The sequence below is a fragment of the Dipodomys ordii genome, unplaced genomic scaffold (genome assembly GCF_000151885.1).
Source record: "Dipodomys ordii isolate 6190 unplaced genomic scaffold, Dord_2.0 Scaffold41, whole genome shotgun sequence".
Lineage (NCBI taxonomy): Eukaryota > Metazoa > Chordata > Mammalia > Rodentia > Heteromyidae > Dipodomys > Dipodomys ordii.
This window is the reverse complement of record NW_012267257.1, coordinates 8614235-8623967: the sequence shown is the minus strand read 5'-3', so window position 1 is coordinate 8623967 and position 9733 is coordinate 8614235.

The window sequence follows — 9733 nt, the reverse complement described above, 5'->3', positions numbered from 1 at the left end:
CAGCTTATTATGGTCTGCACATAAATCACTAATCATTAATCACTTTTGCTTTTGGTTAAGATGGATATTACACAGAAAATTTGGATCCCATAGTTTATCATTTCTTCTGTATTATTTTTCCTTTTCAACCCAACTTTTAAAATACATATATGAATATACTAATCTACTTTATTAGTCAGCTTTCTGTTACTATTTAGAAATGCCTGAGGTGGCAAAGTTAGAAAGTCTTTTTTTTGTGTGGTTTCCAAAGTATTTACTACTTTACTGAGGTAAAAAGCCACTTTGGTTCATGGTTCTGCTCCAGAATGTTCTGGCTCAATGAATTTAGGCCTTTGGCAAAGGTAGCACAGTACGATGGACGAATGTGGCAGAGCAAAATCACTCACTCCAAGAGACAAAGAAAGGCGAGGAAGAGATTGGAATCCCACTTTCCTTTTTTGAGGGCATACCTTCAGTGACCTAAGGACTTTGAACCAGATTCCATGTATTAAAAGTCCACAGCACTTTTCTGTTAGTGCCATCTTAGGAACTAAATATTTAACACATAGACCTTTAGTTATGCTCACCCAAACTATAGCAGCAACCACAGGCATTATTATGTTTTAATCTGGGGAACTGTATCACAGTGGGGGTAAACATCATACACTTGAAGGTATAGGAAGATGCTGCATTTTTTGGCTATAAAATGAGGTAGTTTTTCAGGTGTACCTACTTTGTTTTCTGTCTCTGAAATAGGATGAGCATAGGTGAAGAAAAGAAGGGAGAATAAAGAGAGAAAGGAGGGAGGAGGGGAAGGAAGGAAAAGGGACCGGAGTAGGAAGAGGCAGAGGAATTGGGGAGGAGAGGAAGGGAGGAGAGATGGGGGGGGGAAAGAGGAGTCTAGAGTTTGGGTCATTCTTAGAATAGCACTAGAATAACTGAAGGATAGCATTAGTTCTATCTACTAGTACATTAAGATTTTTCTTCCATGAATAGCAGTTAAGGTGCATTTAATACTTGTGTTAGAAATAGAACGCCTGTTTCAGAACACCAAGTTAGAAAGCAGCCTCAGTAGGAGGCAATTTCTGTTAATATCTGGAAAAACAGAGAGTTTTATGCCTGCTTTTCAATTACTTTGGCCTTTCAGTCCGTTTGTGCGTTTGGGGACAAGAAAGCTGATGGCATGATAGGACTTCCTGCTGTGACAGCCAAAGACCTACAATTTATCTTTTGATTTATTTCTGTCAGGCTCTAAAGGCAAAGCTACAGATTTATACTCAAACATCAATCCCACAGGGGGAAAAATTGATTTTTTCAGCTAAGGGTTAATGAAGCCAGATGGAAAGAATGTCATTGTTTCAGAAAGGGTGGGCTGGAGCAGAGAAGGTGGGCAGCAGAAGAAAGAACATTAAAATGTTCTTTTTGACTCACAGATTATAGACCATTTCCTGTGAAAGGATAAACAAAAAGACCTGCTTTGCTTTATGATCACTGCTATTCCCATACATACCTTCTATAGGAGAGCTGTAACTGAATTCCAGGACAATGGCCTTAGATATATAACATATCAATGCCTATGAAAAATGAGGAAAATGGCTTGGAAAAATGAAGCGTATATAAACTGAACATTATTTATTAATCAGCTGACCAAGTGATCTGCAAACACGGTGAGATCAAAAGCATTTTCAAGGGCTTAGGGACATGGCTCAAGTGATAAGAGTACCTGCTTAGCAGGCCCAAAGCCTTGAGTTCACAGTTTAGTCTTGTCCTTGTCCAAAAGACTGTAGCATAGTTTTGGCCTAGAAGCATGACTCAAGTGTTACAATGCTTGCCTCATTGGAAACAGAAGTTCCTGAGTTCAAGATCTAGGACTGAAAAAGAAAGAAGAAAAGAAAAAGGGAAGGAAGAAAGGAAGAAAGGAAGGAAGGAAGAAAAAAAAGGAAGGAAGGAAGGAAGAAAAGAAGGAAGGAAGAAAAGAAGGAAGGAAGGAAGGAAGGAAGGAAGGAAGGAAACAAGAGAGAAAGAAGGAAAGAAAGAGTTTTTTTTTTTAGCAATAGTGAAATGGAGTTTTCCCCTCAAAGCAAATTATGGCCTGATTCCTCAGGAGAAAAGGATTAATATGAAAGGCTTACAATTAATTGATTAGAACATACACAACTGAAGCGTGTATTATGTCTGTATGAAATAAGTGTCCACAACTGAGCTTTCTATTCAGGTCTGCCTCACTGCATAGACAGCACCAATAGCAATTCTTGAAGTCAGGCATGATACAAAACTGTGGCCAAACCCACTAATTGGACTCTTATGGCCATATAGGGCCAAATAACTTTGGGTTCCGAGTCCTCAAATAATTTAATGACTGTTTAGCACTGACATAAAACACAGATTCAATTAATGAATTCTGAAAATGCATTTTTGAGGAGATATAGTCTCTTAGCACCCCTCTAGCCTGGTAAGAATAGGGGTTTATCTTACATGGCTCAGTCCCCAGCGCTCAATATGTTGGCTGTATATTATGCTTGACAAAGTGTCCAAGTGCTTTCCTAAAGGTACGTAGGAATTTAGCAGGTGGCTTATCCATAATTGGTTCTTCTTCCTCCCGGGACTGTGTTTATCCTGTTTCCACATAATACTGGGTGGGTCTGTCCTGTAGAACTGTGGATCTTGTGTTTGAGCTGGGTCTTGCAATAATGATTTGTGTAGTGGTGGCCACTTGCTGTATTAAGGCTGCTCTTCTGAAGTTCTTGCATGGACACGAATAGGCTTGCCTTTTTCTTTTTTACCACGGAAAATAAGTTCTAATTATCTTTGTCACTTGTGGATTGGAGTCCTGGGAAAGCAACAGGTATAAAGTCCAATCTGAGTGAGCAGACTGAGAAACAGGAGGACTAAGGCCATAAAGCCAAGTTCAAAGGCTTGTGAAGATCTACGCTGTAGTTCAAGATGAAAGAAAAAACGAAAGAGAAAAATACAATCAATGCTTGCCTCTTTGTCCTACTCAAGTACTTATCTGGTTGGTAAGGCCACTAACCCAGTCCAAAACAATCTGCTGTATTCAGTTCACCAGTTCAAATGGTAATCAGTTTCAGAAACCCTCACAGACAGACTGAAACATTATGTTAGGTGGTTAAACATCTCGTGGTGTAAAGTGATCTAAGAACCATGGTTCAAAGCCAGCCTAGGTAAGAAGGTCTTCAGGACTTTATCTCCCACTAGCCAGCAAAATACTACACTAGGGGTCTAGCTTAAGAGGCAGAGTGCCAGCTGTGATCCAAAAAGCCAGGAGTGAGAGGGTAAAGTCTTGAGTTCAACCTCTGGTAATGGCACAAAAAGTAAGCAGACACCAACAATAAAAGAACAACAACAACAAAACAACAACATAATGTATATCGCTTTTATTTTTTGAAATTAGTATCACCTGGTATATAAGGATATTGCAATTTAATATATCCATTTATGTATAAAATTTATCTTGATCATGATATCCTTTCTCTCCTCCCTCCAAAGTCAGGTTTATCAAGTGTCTCTGTTCCAAGCATCCAGATCATATTTACCTCCTTTCTCCTCTCCTTTCATTGGCTCCCTCCCACTAGTACCTAAACCCAGACATGTTTCAATTTCTTTTTTTTGTTGTTGTTGTTGGTCGTGAACTCTGGGCCTGGGCGCTGTCCCTCAGCTCTTCAGTTCAAGGTGAGCGCTCTACCACTTGAGCTATAGCACCACTTCTGGTTTTCTGGAGAAAGGAGTCTCACAGTCTTTCTTGCCTGGGCTGGCTTTGAACCGTGAGCCTCAGATTTCAGCCTCCTGAGAATCTAGGAGTACAGGCATGAGCCACCAAAGCCCAGCTTTCTTTTTTTTTTTTTTGGGTCCGGTCGTGGGGCCTGAACTCTGGGCCTGGGCGCTGTCCCTCAGCTCTTCAGCTCAAGGCTAGCACCCTACCACTTGAGCCATAGCTCCATTTCCGGCTTTTTTTGTTTTTTGCTTATGTGGTGCTGGGGAATCGAACCCAGGGCCTCAGGCTTGCAAGGCAAGTGCTCTACCACTGAGCCACCTTCCCAGCCCCAAGCCCAGCTTTCTTAATATTCTTATTTGTTAAAGTATATGTTAATTATCCAAAAGGATTTCACCATGGTATCTTGAACATACATATATGACTCTTGAGTTCAATTGATCATATACATATACAGATGATCCTGAATGTGTCTATCTATATGTTTATATTTTAAGTTTACTCTCTACATATGAGAGAAGAAAATGTTACCGTTGTCCTTCTGAGCTTATCTTACTTCACTTAATATGATTTTCAGATCCATCCATTTCCCCCAAGATAACATAATTTTTATTTTTATGTTTTAATAATTATCTATCTATCTATCTATCTATCTATCTATCTATCTATCTATCTATCTATCTATCTATCTATCTATCTATCTAACATTTTACAGGTCCATTCAGTATTGTATGGCATCTGGGCTATTTCTATAGCTTGGCTGTTGCAACTAGTGCTGCAAAAACTCGGAAGTGCAGATGCCCTTATTATCTAATGATTTGTATTCCTTATTATCTAGTGATTTGTATTCCGCCTAAGAGTGGTACTGCTGCACAGTAGGGTATTTCTATTTTTAGTTGTTTTTTGAGGAATCTCCCTACTGATTTCCAGAGTGGTTGCACTAGTTTATAGTCCCCCTAGCAGTGTGTTATGGTTTATTTCTCTACACACTGTTGCCAGCAATCGTTGTTGTTTGTATTCTTGATGATGGCCACTTTCATTGGTATTTGATGCAGAAGGGAGGTTTTCTTTCCTCGATATTTTATAATTAGCACTAGCTGCACAAAGAATTTCATCTTGACATACCTATATATGTGTACAATGTGCCTTTATCAGACTTGCCCCCTTTATTACTCTCCCTCATCGATCTTGTTTTCCAAACCAATTGAAAAAAGGATTTCTTACCGTGTGTGTGTGTGTGTGTGTGTGTGTGTGTGTGTGTGTGTGTGTTCTCCAAGCCCTGAGACTGAACTCAGGGCCTGTCCTGTCCCTGAGCTTCTTTTGCTCAAGGCTAGCACTCTACCATTTGAACCACAGTGCCACTTTTTAAAAATGGATTTTTCTGTTTATGTGGTACTGAGGAATCAAACCCAGGGCTTCATGAATGCTAGGCAAGCACACTACCATGAAGCCACATTCCTAGCCCTACTCTGTAATTTTAAGTGGCTGTCAAATAGAAAAATGTATGCATCACATATATTTGAAAAAGTATAGTCTCCAAATTTATCTTCAGTATAACCACATAATTATGTGAATAAAATCCAGGACAGTTTATCCAAGGGGAATACAAATAAGCAAGAATGTGCTGTGATGAAGTTTGACAAAGTAGGGGTAGGAACAAATGCCATTTTTAAGGTCATGACTTGGTGATTTTACATATGCATGGACAGAGAGACCAAAGACTACATGTGTATAAGGACTTGCACTGACCCTTCCTTATCCAATACTGCCTCGTGTTCTACCCTCTCAGCATAAGGAATATTAACAAAAAATGAGAAAGAAAAAGAAATCCCCAAACATGGGAATTTCTAGGCTGAAACAATATAAAATTGTTTGCCAGAAAGTTGCTCTCTGTTGGCAACTCCTAATTACCTTCCAGGCTACTACCATGTTGGATTGACTATTGTCTCTAATTCAATTCGTACCTGACTTGAAAGTTGTTGATAGTATTGAGGACTAAACAATTAATAAAACATGCTGTAGAAAATCTTTGCTATAATTCCAGAGTCTCTTTGGGTCTTTGGGAAAAAAATAATCCCCTTTTGTGTGTGTTTACCCTTTGAAACTATAGCATTGCAAGGCCAGTTCTAGTTAAGCAATTCCTTTGGCTGCTTTCTCTGGAAGCTGGTTTATTTCTTCCCATCTGTAATCTTTGCTCTCCTCTTTTCCAGTAAAATTGCCTTCCTAGCAGGGTCAGCCAAGCCAAACATCCTTAATTTCCCAGCAGAACATTGGCTTTCACTGTTGGGAAGAAGGGCAATGTACTGACTTGCAAAACAACCTTTTAAGTAGTCCATGAATATTGCAGAATCTCCATCGTATACAAAACACGAGTGAAGAAATGATTGTGTAGGCAAATAACAGTGAGACAAGCAACAGAAGTGAGACACAAAGGAATCTATGGTTTCTGCAGAAGAACTCCAATGGGCTTTCCTTGCTTGAAATTCCTTCAGAACCTTCAAGGAGTCTTCCATATGTGGGAACTTGCCTGTTTCTGAGGGAGAACCCGGGTGACTGGGAGGGATGAATGGAAATCTTTACTGAGGAGGGAGAGGGGACTGATGTTTCTCCTGTCACAAAGATTGCTTGTGGTTCATGATGTGTACTAATAATTGACTGATAATGGACTTGGACTGGATCTAACTGGGTCTTGCCTATGAAACAGCTAGAGCAGGAGGACCCACTACTGAGCTGAGAGATTCTGAGTTAGATGAGCATCTTTATCTTTAGCCTCTTAGAAGGGGAAGCCATATTCACAGGCTCAGAAATATGGCCACACAATGATGGGACAGCCAACCTGCTCTATATTAATACTTGTAATTCTTGTGATAAAGTTAGTAACATTACTAATATTTATGCCATATAAATATTATATCAAGGAGGAGGCTGCAATTCTTGATAAGAAATGTACTCATTATCTTGCCCATGTAATTGTAACCCCTCTGTACAGTATGTTCACAAAAAATAAAAATTAAAATTAAAAATAAATATTATATCATATAATATTGCTTGGACAATGATTCTGTGTTAGGCTCATTAATGCCCTACATGTGCTATGGTCCGAATGTCTTTCTTTAAAAACTCCTGTTGGAACAGAACCCCTAGAGTGAGTGAGAGCTTTAAGGGTGGGGCTTTGAGTGGTGCTTCAGTCTTCAGGGTACTAACTCATGAGCAGGATTAGTGCTTTCATAAAAGAGGCCCAGGAGTGTGTCTTGTCTGCTTCTTCTCTGATGTCAGATGCAGCAATAAGCCTTCACCTAGGAGGAAGGGGCCCTCATCGCATTGAATCTATTGTTTATTGAATCTGTTGTTTATCTTACCAGTTCCCAGTGATCAATTCTGTTGTTTATAAATTACCCAGTATAAGGTGTTTTCTTTGTCATATTTTGGACATATAAAATATGCTGCTCACTTAATCCTCCAAGCAGCACCTGGTGATAGAAAATTATCTGATTTTTCTAGACACGGATATTGACGTACTAAGAGGTTCAATGGTTTTCTTAAGTCCCACAACTCTAGTGAGTGAAGGGTTCAGGATATGACAGCATCCTGCAAACCCTGTCAGGGCGAATCCTACTATATGAGGAGTTAGACAGTCACAGGTCTGGTGGCCATGTGTTGCACGTAGCCTTATCACCTAATTTCTGTCAAATTATGATGATGGTCCTTTACTGAATGCAATCATAGATGGGCAATGCTGTATAGATATATAAAGACTAAAGCCCCATGTCAAATTTATACTCTTGTTGAGGATTGTTTATAGTTCTGGAGTAGCTCAAACATAATGCTATTAACACTTTTTGTCTGACATCATGACACTGTCTCGTGCAAGATCTAATGACTAGTGATATGTAGCTATTTAATGAAAATTGCAGTTATGCAAACTATATTTCAAGTGTTCAATTGCTATGGCTACCATATCAGTCAGTGTAGAAAGAAAAAGTGATTTCTGGGGCTGGGAAGGTGGCTCAGTGGTAGAGCGCTTGCCTTGCATGCTTGAGGCCCTGGGTTTGATTCCTCAGCACCACATAAAGCAAAATGAAAAAAGCTGGAAGTGTTGCTGTGGCTCAAGTGGTAGAGCGCTAGCCTTGAGCTGAAGAGCTGAGGGACAGCGCCCAGGCTCAGAGTTCAGGACCCACACCGGACCCCCCCCTCAAAAAAAAAAGAAAAAGAAAAAGTGATTTCTATCACTGAAGAGAATTTTTATTGCTATTTTGAAAAGTTACTTGACTTAAAATTACTTGCCAAAGGAGGTCAATTAAACCCATATCCCCCATTTTCTTTTCCTTGCTCTGTTTCATATATGCAATGCTTGGGAATAGTTTCTGATTCCATTAAGAATTTAATGAGGCCATTACCTGGAAAATACACCTATGCAATTATACATAGAAATTTGCATACAATTTTAGTGGGATCATGGACCTTCTGTGTAATAGTTAACCACTGGTGCATAGAAAATTACCGGGAAAGTTAGTGGCTTAACACACTAAGGATTTATTCTTTCATAAAATTCCATGGTTCAGAAATTTGAGAGTAGCTTAGTTTAGGGGTTCTGGCTTAATTAGAACTCTTTCTAACTCTCATTAGTACTCAGCTTTGACTTCTACTTCCCCAAGCATGAGTAATTTAGGAGAACATAATATCACTTACGATCTTCTCATGGAAGTCACATTCCATCATTTATGAAACACTGCATTGAAGGTACAGGTCCATCCTATTCATTGTGGGCAGGGACTGCATTGGGTGTGAATATCGGGGGTGGGGTGGGGCAGGAATCAGTGGGCGCCATGCTGGGGGCTGACTCCACCCTCTGTAACTTGAACATGTATTGTATAGAACCTAAGCTGTTTCCGCACACAGCTTCCCTATATTTTTCTCATTGATATAGTACCAGTGGCTATATTCTCTTCTTACAAATTGTAGAGTGTAAATATTTGCTAAATGAGTGAGTAAAAGGACTTTACACCCAGGCTCTCTGACCCAAACTGCTGACTTTCTGGGTTTATAGGAATAAAAGGGTTTAGGGTAATGAGATTGCAGAGGGGCATTTTAATGGCATTACTAATATCTGACTATAAGGCTCTGTGATGACAACTTTTGTTTTATGAACTTAATTTTGTGTATGTAATCTGCCATTTATACACCATGGAAAAGAATAAGGAATTATGATCCAAACATATGAGGAATGTTAACATACTCATGCACACATACATGCAATTCTTGTGATCATACCTGTACACACAACATTGTTCTAATGAAAGAGGAAAGAAGCCCAATGAGATTAGTACACTGTTGCAAAGGTACTTTTAGGAAAAAGTTCCTAGTGTAGTCTTGATACGTAAATTACAGCCTTGGAGATGATAGACAGGTTAAAGTTTATCATAAGGCTGTATTTTAGGAAGAGAAGAGTGTGGGTAGTAATTCAAAACTGACAAAGATTAGAAACAGCCAATTGTGGAAAATAGCAGCAGCCCTCTTCTTACTGGCATTGTAATTGTGTAAAGTTCTGTCACTTTCTGATTTCTGGTGGGACTTGAGCTTCCCCAGATAGAGGCAAAACCTGTACAAAGCCATGTGGCTGTCACTTTGTGAAAATACAGTTTTATACCTGAAGTGTATTTATGAGATTTATTTTTTTACTAATGGAAGTCATGAGGGAGATTCTTGAGAAAGAGGAATATATACCACTTTAAGATTCCTGTCCTAAGGATCAACATCATGAAAATGGCAATACTTCCCAAAGCTATCTACAAATTTAATGCAATACCTATCAATATTCCAACCTTATTCTTCAAGGAAATAGAAGAGGCAGTCCAAAAATTCATATGGAACAATAAAAGACCCCGAACAGCAAAAACGATCCTTAACAGAAAGAACAGTGCTGGAGGAATATCAATATCAAATTTCAACTCTACTATAAAGCCATAGTAATCAAAACAGCTTGGTACTGACACAAGAACAGACCTCAGGACCAATAGAATAGAA